The 21,982-nt window shown below is 42.3% G+C and overlaps 1 long non-coding RNA gene across 1 annotated transcript; it reads left to right on the top strand.

Moving 5' to 3' along the window:
• Nucleotides 1-13,116: 13,116 nt before the first annotated feature.
• On the top strand, nucleotides 13,117-14,470 carry LOC311085249. The gene is made up of 3 exons (XR_014606761.1): nucleotides 13,117-13,238; nucleotides 13,330-14,316; nucleotides 14,402-14,470. It is a non-coding gene; the product is annotated as an uncharacterized lncRNA (long non-coding RNA).
• The last annotated feature ends 7,512 nt before the right edge of the window (nucleotides 14,471-21,982 follow it).

Genomic DNA, 21,982 nt, shown 5'->3' with positions numbered 1-21,982 from the left:
TTGATAAATACAGTGTACAAGTATTTAAGGGCCCGAGTGTGCTCATTGTACCACGGCGTTGGACTATTTTCTTTAAGCGCAAAGGAGCAACTGTGTCTAAAGTGCTGGAAAAGAAAGAGTTTACAGTTTCTGTCACAATATCTAGCTCTTCTAAGCTATCCGGGATGCTGAGATGATGAAACTGATCAGGAAGATTATTAATAAAGCAATCTTTAGTGGCAGCAGTGATAGGTCTCACATATTTATAACACGGAGTCGGCTTTGCAGCCTTGACTAAATGAAGTTTACACAAGACTAAATAATGATCTGAGATGTCATCGCTCTGCTGCAGAATTTCAACGACATCAACATCTATTCCATGTGATAATATTAGATCTAGAGTATGATTACGACAATGAGTAGGTCCTGACACGTGTTGTCTAACTCCAATAGAGTTAAGAATGTCTTTAAATGCCAATCCCAATGCATCTTTTTCGTTGTCCACATGTATATTAAAATCACCAACAATTAGTACTTTATCTGCAGCCAGTACTATCTCTGATAGAAAATCAGCAAATTCTTTGATAAAGTCTGTATGGTGGCCTGGTGGCCTGTATACAGTAGCCAGCACAAATGTTAAATGTGATTTATAATTTACACTAGATAGTGTTACATTTAGCAACAACACTTCAAAAGAATTATATTTAAAACAAGACTTCTCAGTAATTCTGAAGATATTACTATAAATTACACCAACAGGTGTTTGCGTTTCAGACGAGGCTCATGTTTATAACAGTAATCTTGTGGGGTTGACTCATTTAAAGTAATATAATTGTCTGGTTTTAGCCAGGTTTCTGTCAAACACAGCACATCTAGATTATAGTCTGTATTCATATCATTAACAATAAGTGATTTTGAAGTAAGGGATCGAATATTCAGCAACCCAAGCTTTATCATTTGGTCATCCGTATTATATATGTTTTTTATTTGTTGAACATCAATTAAATTTTTACCCTTGAATGGGTTTAGGAGTTTTTTGTATGTCCTAATTCGGGGAACAGACACAGTCTCTATATGATTATATCTAGGTGAAAGAGGCTCTATGTGATGGGATTTATCTGACCTTGGTGACGTGAGACAGCTAGCAGACGGTCGGTTTAGCCAGTCTGTCTGCTTCCTGACCTGAGGCCCAGATTGTCATGTTTGAGCTCTAAGACTATGTGCCATATTACTAGAGAGACCAGTTCACACGCTCACACGCCACACCGTGTATTTCTCACACTGAAAAGGCAATGCCAACCAAGTTGTCCTGCAAGCTTTATATATGTTACCGACAAAGTGTGAAATCCTGGTATTGTATAGAATGCCTAGGCAATGTATGGAATGCCTGATGGTTTTTGGCAAACTGTGAAATGTAAGTTTTTTGTAAAAATGTTGCATACTTTCCCTAGGCATTCTATACAATTCCTAGGCATTATACAGAATGACCAGTACCATTTAGGCAAAGTGTTAAAAGGGCACAAGATGAGAAGCCTTTATTAATTAATACGCATTTGAAACTGAAAGAACAAAACTAAGAAATAAAGCACAGGATATTCTTCTTGTTACACTAAGAAAGGCCGGAGTAACACGTGGAATTGTACTCACTTTTGGCACTTTGATCTTGTACATGAACAGAATATTGTTACCGGTATAACACAAAGCAGAACTGGCATGACCTACTTGTTGCAGCAGGGAAGGCTAGAGTGACATTTTGAATTGCACTTAAAGGGTCATTCCACCCGTGGAGACATGAATGTGTATTGAAAGTGGGTCATTTATGTAGAAGAAATGTGAAATTATTTTTGAATTTGGAGCTTTCTAGACTGAGAAAAGCCAGAAAATGTATTTTTGGCTTATGTGGATGAAAGACAACAACTCCCAGAATGCACTTGCTTCGCTGCCCTACAAGGCCACTCCCAAGCCACGCCTACCGGTAAGACAGCGAGCGCAGTTGAAAACAACAAGGCAAGGCTAGGCTACGAGTGAGTCTCCGTGACGAGTTTGCCCAAAATGTCCGGGATTCGGCTTTTGCGTTCTACAGTCGCCATTCATCATGTTTACTGTGGCGAGCAGGACGAGGCTGAGGGCCGCGGGAGAACGGCGCGAAGCCGGTGGCGTGATTACTGACGACCGACACCTGTGAGGCACTGTTCTCGTATCTCGCACGGAGGAGCAGGTATTTTCTTAGCAATGGTAAAACACACATCAACCGATCACGCCACCGGCCTCGCGTCTTTCTCCCGCGGCGCTAGCCTCGTCCTGCTCCCTGTATTACTGTGATTACTGATGAGCGCGCCTGTGAGATGCACCGGTCTCATGGGCTATCTCTCACGGAGGTGCGGGTATTTTCTTAGCAATGTTAAAACGCAAATCAACCGATCACTTGTTTAGCATTCATGTAACCATTACATTCAGATTCACCAATCGGGGTGAATTCAGTTAGATTGAAACAAAAGGTGAGCATGTAAACAATGAATGGCGACCGCAGAAAGTAAAAGCTGAATCCCGGACATTTTTGTCGATCTCGACGGCCGGACATGTCCGGGAAAAAGAGTAGGTGATAGGTCTGTTAGCGCATTAGGTCCAACCCCCTATGGGTGGGTTTGAAAGGGTGGATCTAGTGCTTGTAGTCTTAACAGAAATCCCCCCCTCTTACACTTCCTCCTACAATGACGCAAAATGACGATTTTTGCGTCATTGTAGGAGGAAGTGTAAAGAGGTAAATACAGATTTCTCTCGTCTCGGGGGAAAATGAAAAAATGTTGCATGACCATTCAATAGTATGACTGGGTTTCTAACAATGCAAAGCTTAATGCAAATGCGTGAAGTGTCCCTTTAATTTTCTTTTTCACACAAAGGCACCTCATATATTGGCATTTCGTGTTGCACATACACCTGACGAATCCTTGGCCGCTTCCTGTGGACTGAGAAGTAGCTGCAGATCGGAGAGGTATTTCGTGGTCAGGAACATCTTCAATTCTCATTAAGCTCTTTGGACATAAGGTGAATTGTGATCTGGCGTAGAGTTGCTTTAAGATTCCTTGTGCAGTTCCAAGTTGGTAAAAGCCATCTTCCGTCACGTTCATAACAACTGCCAAGAGATTGCGTGAGTCACTCCGCCCTTTGTTGCCCTTTGTAGAATCGTTGGAGCACCAAGCAACGTAAATATGTCGACGAGCTTGTAGGCTACTTCTTCCGCTCTCTTTGATTTCAGAGCACTGAGAACTACAAACTTAGTGAGATGATCTTGGTACACCATTATTAACTTGTACTCTCTGTCAGGATGGGACTGAAAATCGATGACATCGACCTGACAACGGGAGTTGAATTCAGAAAAAACCATTGGCTTGACCACAACACCTTTTTTAACACCTTTTTGCTTCTTCTGGCAAGGCTCACAAAGGTGAATGTAAAGCTCAATATCATGAGGGGTAATGTTCTTATACTTGGGTGAAAGTTCTTTCAACATTCTGTCCCGTCCTCCATGACAAATAGCCAAATGGGCCTTATGGAGTACGTCAAATAACTCAGAGTCCGCGACGTAAAACTGAATAGCACTCGTACCTTCTTTAACAGGATAGATCAACTTAGTCTTATTCTCGACCATCATTACGTCATAGTGTTTCAACAGCCAATAGTCCCGTGGTTCCTTCTTAATGGTTGTCTTAGCCTTTTTCACATCGTCCACTAACTTTCGGTAACTGGTTTCGGTTAGGAAAACACCGTTTTTAGCAGCATTGGCTCTTACTTGAGATAATTCATTGCAGAACCGTCGTTGCATGTCAGCATGGCGTGATTCCTGTCTTGGCACTACACTTCCTTCTGACATGGTGATACAAGAACCATGGGAAAGGATGACGGGAGAGCGTCTGTGAACCTCAGCCGGATGCAAACGCCACCGCAAACAGTAAACAGCGGGATAAAAATGGCAGTATTAGACTTTGATTATATACTTTACCGGCAGACAATCCGGCATTCTATAGAATGCCTAGGCAATGTATAAAATATCAATCATTTCACACTTTGACGTTCGATTTCGGGCATTCTATACATTACCTAGGCATTCTATAGAATGCCGGATTGCACACTTTGCTGGTAACATATAACGTTGTATACGAGGCGCAGGCACACAAAGTGAAGTTTCCTGCCACCAGCCAGATTGCGTTCGTTACTAGGCAACATAGATGCACGAACAGACGGAAGTTGACAGAACATTCTCGGCCACCGTACGTTCATTACTAGGTAATCAACAACATCGCACGGACACACGTCGTGATGGAGAAGGTAAGCTGGAAGAAAGCTTGTCTAACATTTTTAGGCTAGAACATTTAATATAAAGCCTATCGTATACATTATTATTGATGCAGTCAAAAACTCTACAACTAGAAAATAAGAGCTATAGAGAGTATTTTGCTAAATATGTGTACTATATTACATATTTATTATATTTTTACTTATATCATTAAATAAAGTTGTTATTATATGCATTATTAATGGATTATATTTAACTTGAGTTATTTTTAACCTTAAAGGGGACATATCATGCCAAATGCACTTTTTTAGCCCTTAAATGCATTTTGTTGTATATTTGGAGTGTTTAGAAGTACAGAAAATATGAAATTATTCTCTTCAGGTGCTTCGTTGATATCTTTATATTCTGTTTTGGTCATATTTTTCAACCTGTTCCGATTTTTCTGTTATCTATGACGTTTTTTGAACTATTACGTCACAGTATTTGCAGCGGAACTGCCAAATAAGGACATTTACTTCCGGCCCAACACTTCGAGCAATCCGCCATTTTTATTTCTCGCTGCAATTTTGTAGTCCAAGCTAAAGGATGCAGAAGTTACGAGAGGGTAAGTTAAAATGTTCGGTTGTTGGATGTAGTAACCCACACGCTTCATTACACCGTTTAATGTAGATGAACTGCCGCGCTTGTGACAGGGAGCATGTTTAACTGAAAGAACGAGCAGAGAGAGAGACCCGGTCGCACGCGCGCTCACTCTCTCTCTTCAGAGCCAGGCGAAAGTGTAAACAAGACATCACCGTCTCCAAACTAGACGCTGTCTTGCTCTCTCTCCCTCGCACATATTAATCAAAATAAATCGACACGGTGGTAAAAGGTCGGAAGACCAAAGTTTCATGTGTAAATACAGTACACACCATTGCGATACATCCATATGAAGACGTTGTTCTACAGGTTCGTCGTCTTCATTTTCATCTCGCTCCTGCTCCGACTCTGGCTCGAACATGTAAGGCTGGCTGGACAAGTCTTCCGTTGTTGACATTTTGTTAATAACGTGTGAATAAAAAGTTTCTGTGCCGCTAGATAATCGTATCTCTGCTATCAAACTACAAAAATGGCCGAACGGGGTGGAGTTGAACCGAGTGTGGGCGGGGTATGAAGTGTCTCAATTGTATTTAAAGAGACCTCACCAAAACGAGTTGCTCTCAGACGCACATCAGAAAAGGGGTAGAAAAGGGGCCTGTGGAGCTATAATAATGAGGAATTCAGACCCAAGCATTGCAGTTCCGCTTTATATAGACTACAAATGTATGATTTATATGTAAAAAGGAACAATTTAAAAGCATGATATGTCTCCTTTAAATAATACTGCCAGTTGATAGGGCTCTCTGTATGTTTACAGCATTAGGTGAGTTGTTTTTTTCTTGAGAAAAATTAATGCCTATCTTGTGTAGCCTACCTTATATTTATCCAAATGAGTCAATATTAAATCAACGGGGGCGGGGCTCCATTAAGGCTCCTCCCCTAACCGCATATGATCTCACTCCAAGCTTTTGATAAAACTTGAGAACCCTGATAGACAGAATAGATGACTTAGAAGATGAAAATAAACACCAGTAGCATTTTAGAGTCTAATCAAAATAAAGTCATATAACATAATCTTGAAAAACATTTAACTAAATACAGAGTTTTAGACTTATCATCTTCAGATTTTAAATATAACTTGGTCAGACATGTGGTTTTAGCTGCAGTGCATTTCTAGATTGATACAATGCCAACTTCAATTTTATTTTCATGAAGATGTTTCATTAAAAAAATACATTTCTAATCAAGATCATACTTGTGCTTTTAGTACCAAGGGTTCATGAACTGTATCTGTTTCAGTTTGGGTATGCCATTTCTGGGGATTTTTCAAAAGTGGGGTTGCAGCTTAACAGTAAACTAGTTTGTGTTTTATGTAAAATGTAACAGTTTTACAAATACTGTGTGAATGACTGAATTTACCTTTCTGTAAACTATTGATTTTTTAACATCTTAAAATGTCTTAACATCTTAAAACAGCACTAACTCATTTTTTTGATAACTTTTAGAGAAAATGCTATTTTTTAAATGTTTTTAACTTTTATACATTGTTTGAAAGTACAACTGTCTTCTTTAATAAAAAAACCCCACTGATCTCAGCTCTGACTGTCTTTATTATACATTTCTTAAAAAGTTTAATATATATATTGTTTTTTGAACATTTTTACTTTGAACAAACAAAACACCCCATAAAACATTTCACCCACCTTTAAGAACTACTGAGCGTGGGAGATTTTCCCACGCTTCAGATAGGGAAACCCATAAGGAGGCATGGCATACGTCAGAATTCCCACGCTGTACGTGCAGCCCATAAGTGGGAGGAGCTAGCATGAGAAAATCATCATCAATCGAAAATTAGAGGGCAATAAATCACTAAAAGTGACACAAGGCGCCCTCTATACTCTCTCTGCTCACTAACAGATTTCGCCATATCTTGTCGTCTCGATTACAATATAATCACATTTAAATAATTTCGTTTCACACATAAAACTCATGCACACGGGACGTCGACGACTTCGCTTTACAGAAGGCGTGTCTCTAGTTCCGTTACTTGAATAAGCCACACTCATTAACACAGAATTTGCATGCAGGTTGTCTTTGAAAATTAAAACGAAAATGAAAACCGAAATAAAAGAGGAATTAAAATGACAAATGAAATTTACATTTGAATTTGAATTGTGTCACTATTATTGCATGAGCGTTAATAAAGAGCTTTGTAAAAACTGTATTTGTAGTTTCTTTTCACGTTTGGCTATTCATTTTAATATTGGCAGTCTTGCCTCGAGACTGTATTGAAAATGAAATGTGAAATCACCAGTTGCATTTTATTTTTCAACTTGACAGGGATGATGCACTGTCACCGTGAAAATTAAATCATTTAATTTCATTCTCCATTTTGTCACATATTTTGCGTACAGTTTTTTGTAATGAAATCGTTAATCTGGTTTTAATTTTCATTTTAATCATTTAATTTATTTATTTAAATTTGGCAGAAAATGCCTTCTATATATTTTAACCTTAAATACTGCATTAAATAAATAAATAAATAAATAAATTTAAAAAAATAACAATTTTAATTATTCAATTATTTATTTAAATTTGGCAGAAAATGCCTTCCATAAAAATAGAGACTAGGCCTTCAAAATATAGATTGAGAAGTGATTTCTGGAACCGTGTTTTCCAAGAACATTTCTCTATCATCATATCATGTCCCTAATTTAAATACATCACTCCAAAAAAAAATTTTTTTAGTATTAAACTTGAGCAATACTCGGATAAGCCGGAGAGGGTGTTAATGATTCCTTCAATCCCACCTTCCTTCTTACATCCTTCCTTCATTGACTTGTTTTCTGTCCAAGATCCAATTCTTCAACTCCAGTCTGATTTTAAGCAAAAAGATGAACCAGAAGATGCTGAACCCCTTTTGGGAACAACACCTCCCTAAGGGCCGGCTTAGGCCCGTATTCATCCTCCTCGTCCGGCCCCCACCCCGACCCAGTGAGTCTGAGAGGGGCCGGAGAGAGTGTTTTGTGATTCCTTCAATCCAACGACCTCTGTTCTTCATTGAATTGTTTCCATCCAAGATCCAAGATCCCCTTAATCTGTAGGTAAAATTCCCCCTCAAACTCAAAATCATTAACATCATCAAACTCAATTCCAGGAGTTCTAGGATCGCTTTATCCGGTCTAGAGGTATCAGGGTACCGGGTAAAACAGTCTCGTACTGCCTTCAACCCCAAAGGTGTCTGAATGTTAGTGTAAAGACTCTCCACATCCAATGAAAACAAAATTGCCCCTGGTGGCACTCTCAGACTCTTTACTTTATCCAAAAAGTCATAAGTGTCACTAATATAACTAGAATGTCTAGTAGACAAGGGATTCAAGTAAAAATCAATAAATTCCACAATCCTGTGACTCTCACTTCCACAATCAGACACTATTGGACGACCCGGAGGCATGAAGGAATTAGGCCATTTCTCCCTAGGCTTGTGAACCTTCGGCAATAAATAAAACCGTCTGGGTCTAGGTGTAATTTCTCCCAGTAGGTAATTTGCCTGTCGTCTGCAAATAAAACCTGTCCTCTCTAAAGTATCCACTATCCCTTCAATGCGAGGCACTGATTCCATAAAAATGGGAGCCGTTATCTTAGAATAAAAATAACTGTCAGACAACTGTCTTATCTGCCGGTTTAATAACAATATCACACCTGGATATCAACTCCTCTAGAGCTTTGATCTCTTCCGGGGGCAAATTCTGTCTCGGAGTCCGTGCTCCCGATAAGGCTATCTGGACCCCCTTCACATTTCTGTCAAAAAAGTCCCATACCTCCCCTGGTAACTGCTGGGGCCGGGCACCCAGCCCGATCTCTCACAAAAAGGCTGAATTTGACACCTCCATCATCCCTAGGGCCAAAAAACACTGCTCTCTGTACTTTGGCATGAAATTGACCCAAATCCGCCAGAAGAGACCCCCTATCAGCCTTCTTCATTGAATGGGAAGGGATAAAGGATAAACCCCTGTCCAATAAGCTAACCTGTGCCGGTGTCAAATGAAAACACTGAGACAAGTTAATTACTGAATGCCCTTATTTCTTGCTCAGAATTATGCTCGGGGCCCTGGCGGAACGGCCCCTTTAAGCATTTAAATTACGCTGCCAGTGACGTAAAATCGCCCGCGCCGTCACTGGCGTCCAGTGCAGCTTGTCTTCTCCAACCTTGAATTGCTCTTCCGGGAGAAGTGGAATGCTGCATCCTGACTCAAAAATACACTTATTGAGGCCTCTCAGATTGGCTTTTTGGTTCCCCGGAAGAGCTTGATCGAAATTTATCATGGGGACATAGATCTTTGCCCCCGGAAATGTCCCCTTGGCTGCTTCAATCAGTCTTCCCAAGATCTTCCCCAGAGCTATCGTGTTATTGTTAACACGATCGTTCAACCAGAACGCGAGAACTACCTGTTCGGTAACTTCTGTTGCCTTGGACCTATGTTTGAGGATCGTGTAGCCATCTGCCATTGTGGCACCCGGGAAGCTGTGTATCTCCAAGTCCCATGCCTCCGTTCTAGGCAGCCGACTGAGGTTCGAAGCCCCCACAAATAAAATTCGATTAACCGGGGCGAAAGACCACCTCCTGGCGTTTTCCCTACCCTCATGGTTAATATGGAGGCTCCAACGTGGACCTTTGCCCCTGAGGCTGAAGTGGAGCCTGGGCCGGCGGGGTCACCCCTGCCTTGCTCCTACTTGGGCCCAGCCCTTTCCTGGCTCTCGGCATTTTTGGGCCCACTCCCAAAGGGATCTCTCTCTTCTCCATTCCACCCTTCACTGCAGGTGCTTTTGAGGATGTCGCCCCCAGAGGTTGATCAACCTCCATGGGGACCGCAACCATTTCCCCCTGTCCCTGTTGTCCCTGTTCTTGCAGGGGCTCGGGCCCGGCTTCGAGGTCCCTACTTGTCCCCTCCCCCGCCTCTTCCTCAGGGTTTCTCCGGGATATAAGGGTTTTCACTACTCTCAAAGCCCGCTGCACCGTCTCCTCTCTCATTCTCCTGTATCTCCTACGGGTCCACCTGACCGCAACCTGCCAGGCCTCCTTCCAGTCAACCCTCGGGCTACCGACTAACTCCCTACTTGCCCTTCGTAAGGCCCCCTGATAGTGTTCCTCCAGTATTGTTAGGCTATCTTGCAGCCACTTATTAGTGTTGTCCTGGAGCCTACACTCAGTTCTTGCCAATTGAAAGGCCGGCTGAACCTTGTTAGCCTGGGCTGCCAATTTAGCCAGCCTTCCGGGCGGGCCCTCCCGGCCCTCTTCCACCTCCACGGTATAGTGGAACAACTTGAGGAAAGAGTGGAATGCTTGAACCGAGATCCTAAACTCTGGATCCCCCTCCACCTTCCTTCCTTCATTCCTGATCCCATTCCCTTGTGTCCTTCCCTCATTCCCTTGTGTCCTTCCCTCATTCCCTCATTCCTGGTCCCATTCTCTTGTCTCCTTCCTCCAACATTTCCAGCTCCTCCTCTATTACCCATGTTCTTCCTTCTCCACCTCCTTTCCGTCTCCAACTCTCTTCTCTCCCTCCTTCCACCAACATTCCTCCATCCTTCTCTTCGTTCATCCACATCTCTCCTCCTCCCCCCCTCCCTGAATGCTTGTCCATCCTCTCCTTTCAACATTTGTCTCTCTCCTCTCTCTTCTCTTCTTCCACTCCTCTCCCTCCTTTCGTCAAAATATCTCCTTCCCACCGGCTGTATACTCCTTTTTCTTCTCTCATACCACCTCCGCACTTCCCTTCTTCCTCTTTCCATGCTTTTAGACTTTTCTTCCCTAAGGAATAAAAAAATGTGTGTAACTACACATCCCGATTCTTCACTCTATATACCATCCCCAACTGGGTCAAAACCCCGCGTCCCCAATATCCACCAACTGGATACACCCCGGTATGTCATGTCTCTATGACTTGAGGGCTCCCCTCCGACCTTTGCCCCTGAGGCTGAAGTGGAGCCTGGGCCGGCTGGGTCACGCCTGCCTTGCTCCTACTCGGGCCCAGCCCTTTCCTGGCTCTCGGCATTTTTGGGCCCACTCCCAAAGGGATCTCTCTCTTCTCCATTCCACCCTCCACTGCAGGTGCTATTGAGGATGCCGCCCCCAGAGGTTGATCAACCTCCATGGGGACCGCAAACATTTCCCCCTGTCCCTGTTGTCCCTGTTCTTGCAGGGGCTCGGGCCCGGCTTCGAGGTCCCTACTTGTCCCCTCCCCCGCCTCTTCCTCAGGGTTTCTCCGGGATATAAGGGTTTTCACTACTCTCAAAGCCCGCTGCACCATCTCCTCTCTCATTCTCCTGTATCTCCTATGGGTCCACCTGACCGCAACCTGCCAGGCCTCCTTCCAGTCAACCCTCGGGCTACTGACTAACTCCCTACTTGCCCTTCGTAAGGCCCCCTGATAGTGTTCCTCCAGTATTGTTAGGCTATCTTGCAACCCCTTATTAGTGTTGTCCTGGAGCCTACACTCAGTTCTTGCCAAATGAAAGGCCGGCTGAACCTTGTTAGCCTGGGCTGCCAATTTAGCCAGCCTTCCAGGCGGGCCCTCCCGGCCCTCTTCCACCTCCACGGTATAGTGGAACAACATGAGGAAAGAGTGGAATGCTTGAACCGAGATCCTAATCTCTGGATCCCCTTCCTTCCTTCATTCCTGATCCCATTCCCTTGTCTCCTTCCCTCATTCCTGGCCCTATTCTCTTGTCTCCTTCCTCCATCATTCCTGGTCCCATTCTCTTGTCTCCTTCCTCCAACATTTCCAGCTCCTCCTCTATTACCCATGTTCCTCCTTCTCCACCTCCTTTCCGTCTCCAACTCTCTCCTCTCCCTCCTTCCACCAACATTCCTCCATCCTTCTCTTCATTCATCCGCATCTCTCCTCCTCCCCCCCTCCCTGAATGCTTGTCCATCCTCTCCTTTCAACATTTGTCTCTCTCCTCTCTCTTCTCTTCTTCCACTCCTCTCCCTCCTTTCATCAAAATATCTCCTTCCCACCGGCTGTATACTCCTTTCTCTTCTCTCATACCACCTTTGCACTTCCCTTCTTCCTCTTTCCATGCTTTTAGACTTTTCTTCCCTAAGGAATAAAAAAATGTGTGTAACTACACATCCCGATTCTTCACTCTATATACCATCCCCAACTGGGTCAAAACCCCGCGTCCCCAATATCCACCAACTGGATACACCCCAGTATGTCATGTCCGATGGCTCTGGCAAGGGCCCCACTCGATCCCATAGATCTGACTTAAAAACTGAGCTTAAAAACTGATTTACTATGGGTACGTTAGAAGGACCACTGTATCCAGCTAGATCTGGTTTACTGGGGGAGCGGAAAATTACAGGAGAAGAGACTCCTAAAAGACTGTCTGTTTTCTGTGTGATTAGGTTCTTGCTCCTCTCACTGGGTAGCTGCAGTGATTTGTGTGACCAAGCCTCTTAAAGAGAATAAAACTTCTTCTCTTTAATACAAATTTGACTCTGAATGTTTCTTATGCCTTGATGCTGTTTGTTAGTTATTGTTTTTGCCACAACACAAGCTAATGTGTCAATCTGTGAAATTAATTAAAAAATAACAATAATAAAAAAAAAAGTTTGGTACACTTTATTAAATCATTTGAAGTACGTCTTAGCCAGTAGATTGAGGTAAATACTCGATAATTTGCAGAATCAGAATGTGTGGCTCTACATTTTTTTTCTGATTAAAAGATACTTCAAAGGATTTATAAAGCTTTATATTTATTTATTGAAATATGTTTTAGTTAGTAACAGTGACGGACTGGCCATTGGGCAATGTGGGCAAATGCCACTGCGGCCGCCTGGTCTCATCACTTGTTGTGGCCGCATCACAAACAAATAAATAGGCTAAATAAAGCGAGGAAGCGGCCACCTATTGGCGCAATGGCTGCAAGCGGCAGCACCACCAGCGGCTCGCTCGCCGCTCATCACAACTTGTGGCGCACAACCATATAAAAAGGCTAAATAAATAAATAAAGCGGAGATGCGGCCGCCTTTTGGCGGATTGGCCGCCCGCAACCGGCAGCACAGCCAGCGGCTCGCTCGGCGCTCATCACAACCATATAAAAAGGCTAAATAAACAGTGTTGGGTGTAACGCGTTACAAAGTAATAACTGTAATAATATTACTTTTTTCAGTAACTGGTAGTGTAAGACATTACTGGTCTGAAAATGGTAATATTATTACAGTTTTCCCGAGCTAGTTACTTGCGTTACATTTGTCAGTAGCACCTTCATCACACACAAGGCACACAACACAGAGAACAGAAGGGAAGGGGAGGAGGGCGTGAATGGAACAGTGATTGGTCTGGGTTTGGCACGAGGTATCATTTACCATCACCGATTGGTCGACACGCGGCAGTTAAGGCCAATCAGGGATGACTTCCCTAATGAATATTCATGAGTCTTCCCCTACCATCCTGGGGAAAAAAATATAGCGCCCCGGACGCGCGCGCGCAACCCGTTCACTCTCACCGCCTTCAAACAACACGAGCGCTGTATTGCTCTCTCTCCCTCGCGCATATAGTAAAAGGTCGGAAGACCGGTTGTGTTTTATAGACAATTTTGCATATAAATGACTATTTATAGGGCTTGAATTACAACCTGAAATTGCGCATGCGCGGGTAAAACTGCTGTGGTGAAACTGTGGCTCTGCGGCTCTGCAGACAGATATTATTGGGACAGATGGGGAAAAATGGAAGCGTCAACAACGGCAAGTACAAGTACAGTTGTTTGTAGTTATTTGTGCTAGACAGTGCCAGTCTGTTGTTGGCGTAATAAAGACCCTAAAGAACACTCCTCCTTTGTATGTTCTCCCTCCATCTGATGCATCTCAGGCAATTATAGAGTAATTAAGAAAAAAAATGTAACTAGTAATATAACTAGTTACTTTCTCCAGGGAGTAATAAAGTAAAGTAAGGCATTACTATTTTTGAGAGTAATATGTAATATGTAATATATTATTTTTTGAGTAACTAGCCCCAACACTGTAAATAAATAAATAAAGCGGAGTGTCTGCAACAATAGGCCGTCGCAAATCAACAGACTTATGAACTGACAAAATGTAAAAATGTGTACGTTGAATGCAATGTAAGTCGCTTTGGATAAAAGCGTCTGCCAAATGCATAAATGTAAATGTAAATATGAATAAAATAATAATAAATTAAGCGGAGCTGCAGGCGGCCACAAAAAAACAAGGAAAAAAGCAAACAAACAAACACCACGGCCTATCTCTGAAAAATAATAGCCCTATGAACTAAATAATAATAATAATAATAATGACTTTTTATTTCTATTTTTCCTGTGAAGGACAAATAGCCTAAATGTATGTAATCTCTCTATTGTGAGATAGATGCATGATGTGATTGACAGAGTGGCAGAGAAAAGCAAATTATTGCGCAACCTGCTACTGTAACCACATGAAGGTAAAACATTTATTTTTCATGTCTTGGTTAAGCTATTATTGGAGTGTGTTGTTTGTGTAATGTTATGTTTCTTTGTTGGTTGCAGATGACTTGAGAAGACAAATGTGGCCTCTCTGCTAAAATTGCCAGGGCCTCTTTTTGGTGCCAGTCCGCCACTGCTTATGGCTATGAAAAAGGAGTTGGCCGTATTGAGAGAACGGAGTGAAGATCTGGAGGCGAGGTCACGCCGCTCAAACATTCGCATTACAGGAGTTAAAGAGGGGCGAGAGCACGGCAAACGGATAACTGAGTTTGTGGCCGGCCTCCTGAAAGAGGCCTTGAACCTCGAGAAGACCCCACTCTTGGACCGAGCCCACCGCACTCTTCGCAGCAGACCAACTGATGACAATGAACCACCGCGCGCCTTTGTGGTAAGGTGTCATTACTTCTCTGAGAAAGAGGATATTTTGAAGAAAGCTATGGAATTGAAGCTAGCCACTACAGCTCACGGCGACCGGAAACGGATTCTTCCTGATTTCACTCAGACAGTGAGCAAGCAGCGAGCAGCTTTCAATGAGGTGAGGAGCTTGCTTCGTAACTGCGAGGGGGTTCGCTTTGGGTTGAGATACCCTGCAATTTTGAGGATTACGACACAGGATGGACGAGAGTCAAGCTTCAAGGACCCGCTGAAAGCTAAAGACTTCATTCTGAAGAACCTGACTTGTAAGGGAAAGTGACGATCGCACATACATCAGCGGCTGGCAGTTCACTGAGTTCACTTAACCAAGTTAAGGACTGTTCCGTCGAAGTTCAAATCAGGTTTGGTACTGTTATGGTTAGCCGGTGTTCATTTTGTCTTCACTTAAAATGTTTATATAATGTTTACACTAAGTTTATATCGAGCCCCGAAGCTTTTGTCAGATGTCTAAGAGACATTACAAGCAGTCACGTGCTCAAACTTCACAGAAATCGCGGCTCAAGAGCAAAATGTTTTTGTTTTGTTTTGTTTTTTCTCTCCTGGGGCTCTGTTTGGGGTAGCTTAGTAATTCAATAACTGTAAGAGCCTTATATTGTTCTGTTTTTAAGTGGGGGCTCACATGGTAAGCTAATTGGGAGCAGTGATAACTGGAAGAGGTTGCGTTCTCATACGCAAAGAATTTTTGTTTTTGTTTTTTGTTGTTGTTATTGTCAGTTTCTGTATTGTAGTTAAACTCATGCATATGTTGTTTGTGTGTTTAGGAACACCACCCCCCCCTTTTTTTCTTTTCTTTTTTTTTCTTCTTTTTTTCTCTTCTCTCTCTCTTTCGCAAAGGGGTCCTCTGCTGGCAGTTTTGAGAAATTTATTCGATGGCCTTTAGTAGCATAGGTGGTGCGGAAACGAGGCTGGTTAGTTGGAATGTACGTGGGCTAAATCATCCAGTGAAGCGAAACCAGGTATTCAGCCACCTTAATAAATTCAAATCGGATATAGTATATTTGCAGGAGACTCATTTGCTGAACAAGGACCATCCCAAACTTCACAGAGGAGGCTTTACGCAAATGTATCACTCTGACTTTAACAGTAAGAGTAGAGGAGTTGCTGTTCTTATACATAGGAATGTACAATTTGTCGAGGAGGTCACTGTGAAGGATAAAAATGGTCGATATGTAATAATTAAGGGCAGACTTTATAACATGCCTGTGGTCCTGGCCAATGTATATGCACCTAATTGGGATAATGTACAGTTTTTTAGTGATTTCTTTTCTTTTTTACCTAGTCTTGATACGTATAATTTAATTTTAGGAGGGGATCTGAATTGTGTTTTACACCCAATTCTGGACCGCTCTAGTTCTACGGCTATTCCAGCTAGTAAATCAGCGCAATGTATCAATGCTTTTCTCCAAACATATGGCGTAATGGACCCCTGGAGATTTAAGTACCCATCATCCAAACAGTTTTCATTCTATTCACCGGTACATCAAACATATTCCAGAATTGATTATTTTCTGCTGGATAAGAAACTACTCCCTCTAATGACACAAGTGGAATATGATAATATAGTTATCTCAGATCATAGTCCAGTATTACTAAAGTTTCGTTTCCCAGGTAATTCAATCTCTCAGCGTATGTGGCGCCTAAACTCAAGGCTTTTGGCAGATGAAGATTTTGTTAAATTCATAGAGACTCAAATTGATTTCTTCCTCGAGACAAATGAATCCCCAGAGATAAGTTACAGTACTATATGGGACACTCTGAAAGCGTTTGTGAGGGGTCAAATTATTTCGTATCAAGCTAGTGTTAATAAAAAGAAATCGAGGCGGATTACGGAAATATTGAATGAAATTAAGACAATCGATCAGTCACACTATACATTGTCCTCTGAGGTGTTGCATAAGGAGAGACTCCTGTTACAAGCTGAATTTGATTCTTTGACCAGCGAGCGCGCAGAAGATCTCTATTTGAAATCACGTCAAATTCATTATGAACATGGCGAGCGTGCGGGCAGGTTTTTGTGTTATCAATTGAAGCAATCTGCAGCAGCGGGTATTATAGCGGCAATTGAAGACAGTGAGGGCAATATTATTACAGATCAACAGGGTATTAATAATCAGTTTAAATCTTTTTATGAGGCTTTATATACTTCGGAGGTGAATGACACTGACAGGATAGAAGAGTTTTTCAGCAACATAGAGTTGCCATCATTTAATGATTCAGACAAATCCACTTTAGAAGGCAACATAACAGCTCTTGAGATTGACAGTGCAATTAAGAAATTAAAATCTGGGAAAGCGCCAGGCCCCGACGGCTACCCGGCTGAGTTTTATAAGAAGTTTTCTGCCAAGTTAACGCCTCTGTTGAGTAAGGTATTTGAAGAGGCCCTCGTTTCAAATTCTCTCCCTCCAACCATGACACAAGCCACCATATCAGTCCTTCTTAAAAAGGATAAAGACCCACTTAAATGTGAATCCTACCGCCCGATCAGTTTACTTTGCTGCGATTATAAGATCCTGGCTAAGGTGCTAGCAGCTAGAGTAGAGCCAGTTATGAGCAAAATAATTCATCCAGATCAGACTGGTTTTATTTCTGGCAGGCAGTTATCTAGCAATCTCCGCCGCTTATTTAACGTGATTTATTCACCCAAGGTTAACACTAACCCAGAGGTTCTAATATCCTTAGATGCTCATAAGGCATTTGATAGAATTGAATATGCTTACTTATTAACAACACTTAGGAGATTTGGCTTTGGCCCTGTGTTCTGTTCATGGATTAAAATTCTATATACCAGCCCTCAAGCATTTATTCGAACGAATAGTATAATATCCAAATGCTTTCCGCTTTTTAGGGGGACAAGACAGGGGTGCCCGCTGTCTCCTCTGCTTTTTGATGCTGCTATTGAACCCCTTGCAATTATGCTTAGGAATGCAGCCGGTTTGGCTGGTATTCATAGAGAGGGACTTGTTCACAAACTTATGCTTTATGCAGACGATCTCCTCCTCTTTCTGTCCAATCCGCATTCCTCTATACCGATTGCTCTTACAATTATTTCCGATTTTGGAAATGTTTCGGGATATAAAATTAATTTGGCAAAGAGTCTCCTTTTCCCCATTAATGAAAGAGCGCATCAAATGGCATTCCAATCTTTTCCATTTTCAGTAAGCCTCGACAGATTTCTTTATTTAAGTGTGAATGTAACTCGCAGTTATAAGGATTTATTCAACAGTAATTTTAAAACAGCATTTGATAAGGCCAAGCACGATTTAGTACGGTGGTCAACTCTTCCCTTATCTTTGGCGGGGAGGATCAATTCCATTAAAATGACAATTTTACCAAGGTTTTTATTTTTATTTCAGACAGTGCCAGTCTTTATACCCAAATCATTTTTCAAGGATTTGAGCAGTTGTATTTCTACTTTTATTTGGGATAAAAAAATTCCCCGCATAAGGAAAGAATATCTGGAAAGGAAGAAGGAGGATGGTGGATTGGCAATGCCGAACTTCTTGCATTATTATTGGGCAGCTAACCTTCATAAACTGACATTTTGGCTCTCTGACATGTTAGGGGAGGAAGCCCCAGTTTGGTTGCTCATGGAACAGCACGCGTGTAACCCAGTATCACTATGCTCTCTGCTCTGTTCTCCAATTCCCTTGAGCAAAAGCTTTTTTACGAATAACCCAATTATTCGCGGATCACTTAGAATATGGTCACAATTCAGACTTCAGTTCAACAGTAAACAAGCATTGCCCTCAGCTCCCATCCTGTCGAATCCTATGTTTCCTCCGTCCCTCATAGATTCTGCATTTCAGCGCTGGTCTAGAAATGGAGTCAAGCGTGTTAAGGACCGCTTTAAAGACGGCATGTTTATTTCATTCCAGCAATTAAGAACAGATTTTGAGATCCCTCAATCCAACTTCTTTAGGTATCTACAGGTCCGTAGTTTCGTCAAAAAACATTTTTCTCCTTCTTTGAACAAGCCAGAGGGTGGCTGGATTGATGAGCTCTTAAATATGGACTCCTCTCTTAAGGGTATGGTGTCTATCATATATGAGAACATCCAAAGATTCGCTTCCCCATCTCTTGATCATATAAAGAGGCAGTGGGAGGAGGAGCTGGGTACAGAAATATCTGATTTAGCTTGGCAACGGGCAATAGAATTGGTGCATTCATCCTCGGTATGCATTAGACATGGGCTTTTGCAATTTAAGGTACTTCACAGGCTCCATCTTTCTAGGAGCAAGCTGGCTAAAATGTATCCAGGGTCAGACGCAACATGCCCCAGATGTAATCTGGAACCAGCAGACCTGAGTCACATGTTCTGGGAATGCCCCAGATTAACAAAATTCTGGGCTGTCATTTTCAGAACGTTTTCATTTATTTGTAACAAAGATCTTGATCCCAATCCTCTGACTTCCATCTTTGGGGTAGTGCCGGAAGAATTGCAGCTAACAACCAATCAGATAGAGCTCATAGCTTTCTCCACATTATTGGCTAGACGCCTGATTCTTCTCAGCTGGAAAAAGGCATTGCCACCATCTTACAAACGCTGGGTTACTGAGGTGATGTCGTGTCTTAAACTTGAGCATCTTAAATACACTATCCGAGGTACCTCTGCAAAGTTTTATGGGGTCTGGCAGCCCTTTTTATCTTATTTGAATCTTCATTGGCCAGTATAGTATAATCAGTACTATTATGTGTATTCCCCCCCCCCCTCCCCTCCCCCCCCCCCCTCCCCCCTTTTTTTTTTTTTTTTTTTTTTTTTTTTTTGCTGCAGGGGTGTGTATGTTGATGTGTGAATAAGTATGTAGATCCAGAATTAATGTTGTTCATGGTTCTGTGTATTGTGTTTGTGGAAAATGGAAAAATCAATAAAAATATTTGTATAATAAACATCCTCTTAAAACGCGGGTCAAGTGCAGCAGTCTCTGCTAGTATGTGGTTGGCATGAATCCTGTGGAATCGCGATGACATACTCACACACAGACTGTCGATCACACCTTGCGCTGCCGCTGTTGTAGTGTTTCGCCGGAAATCAGCGGTGGCTCTTTGAAGTCCCCTGGCCAGCACTATGACCTTCGAGGCTGTCTGGTAAAAAAAAAAAAAAAAAACTTTAATGTTACAATTTTAAAGCTGAAACAATTATAAATATTACAATGTATTAAACAGATATCTATTGTGGTATCAAATATCCATAATTTTTTATCAGGAAATTGGCATGCAGGCTACAGAAATCTACTGACAATGATATATACTCCAGTGTATTACACAGATTTCTAATATGGTATAAAATATTCATAATTTACTATCAGGTACTATGCATGCATGCTAAAGAAATATACTGCTGTGCAACTGAGCTACATACCTTTCTGCACTGAGTTCCACAGTGACTTCCTCAAATGGTTGCAAGATTGTGCACATTTCTTGCACTGTGGTCCATTCCTCCTGGGACAGGTGGCGGACAGGTGCATTGGTGATGGCCAGGGTGGAGATTATGGCATTTTTACTGGCAATAAAGCTTTTCAACATGTAGTAGGTGGAATTCCACCTTGTGGGACAATCCTGTTTCGGTCGGAGCTCCTCCATCTTCATTTGTAGTTGAGTCTCCTTCAGTTTTTGTGCCCCAACGGTGCTTCTGTGAAAGTGCCTCTTTCACCTTATCAATGATGGGCTTTGAAGCTTGCAGGGCATCTCTTACCACCAGGTTAATAGTATGGGCCAGGCATGGTAGGTGCACCCATCCAATGGTTTTTATAGCCTTAGTAACATTTGCCGCATTATCGGTTAGGCAGCACACTACTTTCTTGTCCACCCCCCACTCTGCTGCAACACTAAGCAGCTGTTGTGCAAGGTTGTCTGCTGTGTGCCGCTCACTGAATTCAAAACAGTCCAGGAGGCAGGAGGCCACACGGAAATCCTCGATAAAATGGCAGGTTACAGACATATATGATGCTGTCGTTCTTGAAGTCCAACAGTCTGTGGTTAAACAGACAGCTGGTACTTTTGACACCCTTCTCTTCAAAGATGCTGTCTCCCTGTCATACATATCCGTGACCTTCTGGGCTAGTGCCTTCCTACTTGGAGGAATGTAGGAGGGGTTGAGCGCCTGTGAATATTTTTTGAATCCTGTGTCCTCCACTATTGAGAAAGGCTGGAAGTCAGTGGCTATCATCTTTGCCAGCTCTTCGTCTATTTTCTCCTGTCTTAATTGGGTCAAGACAGGAGGTAAATATTGACTGATGGATGTCTGTGTGGTGGGAAAGCCCTTTTACTTTCCCTTATAATTATAGGTGGATCGTAAGCCAATTAGCTGTCCCCATGGGGATATAAAGTGCGACAGACTTGTGCTTGAGGTCAACGTCATTTGTTGACGTCATTGACGCGCCGCAATGACGTTACTGTGGCTGCTCCCGGCATTAGGTGTGGACATTAGAGAGGTAAGAACGCTTGGTGACTTTATGAGATGGTTTCTAAAATCAGTAACTAATTGTCCCTGGTTGCATGTGTTTTCTCGCACCTTAGTAAGCTCTTGATTGCGTGATTGCCATTTCCTCTCGTAAAGTGCGAGTCAGCTGTTCCGTCCCTCGTGTGGATCTCGCACGACTGCTGTTATTGGGTGTGTGCGCTCCTTGAGTATGCACGCATCATTCGTCATTGGTATGTCCAACAGGCGGTTACTAGGCTCGGTGAGACTCTATCATTGTAATATTGAATGGTGACATTCTATTTTATTTCAGGTGCTCTCTCTGAAACGTTGGAAAGCGTAAGCTGATTGCTTGATCGCTATTTCCTCCCGTATGGTTCAAACCAACGGATTCGTTTCTCCTGCAGATCCCGCACACTGCTGTTACTGCTAGTTGGGCGCGTTTCACGTCCTGCCCACGGTTTTAAAATGCTGCTGCACTGCTTAAAATATTGCTGTTGATTCTGTCCTGTTCTGTTTTGTTTGTTTTGTATTGACTTTGTTTTACATTTTCTATTTTTGTAAAGAGCTTTATCTTTCTTTGGGTTTTGTTTTGCAGTGCATCTATTTTGGTGTGGTTAATTTGATTTATCTTATTATATGTAATTTCATTATTTTTCTAGTTTGTATTTTGGTTTTGCTGTTTAGTTAATGATCATAACCCGACTGAGATCGGTTGGTTTATTTTTCAGTAAACTGTTAGAACCAAGTGTTGTATTTTTCTGCAAACTGTTGAGACTAATTTGGTTTAT

This window comes from Abramis brama (assembly GCF_963993115.1).
Source record: "Abramis brama genome assembly, chromosome: 6".
NCBI classification, from domain to species: Eukaryota; Metazoa; Chordata; class Actinopteri; order Cypriniformes; family Leuciscidae; genus Abramis; species Abramis brama.
This window is presented reverse-complemented; position numbering and strand designations above follow the sequence as displayed.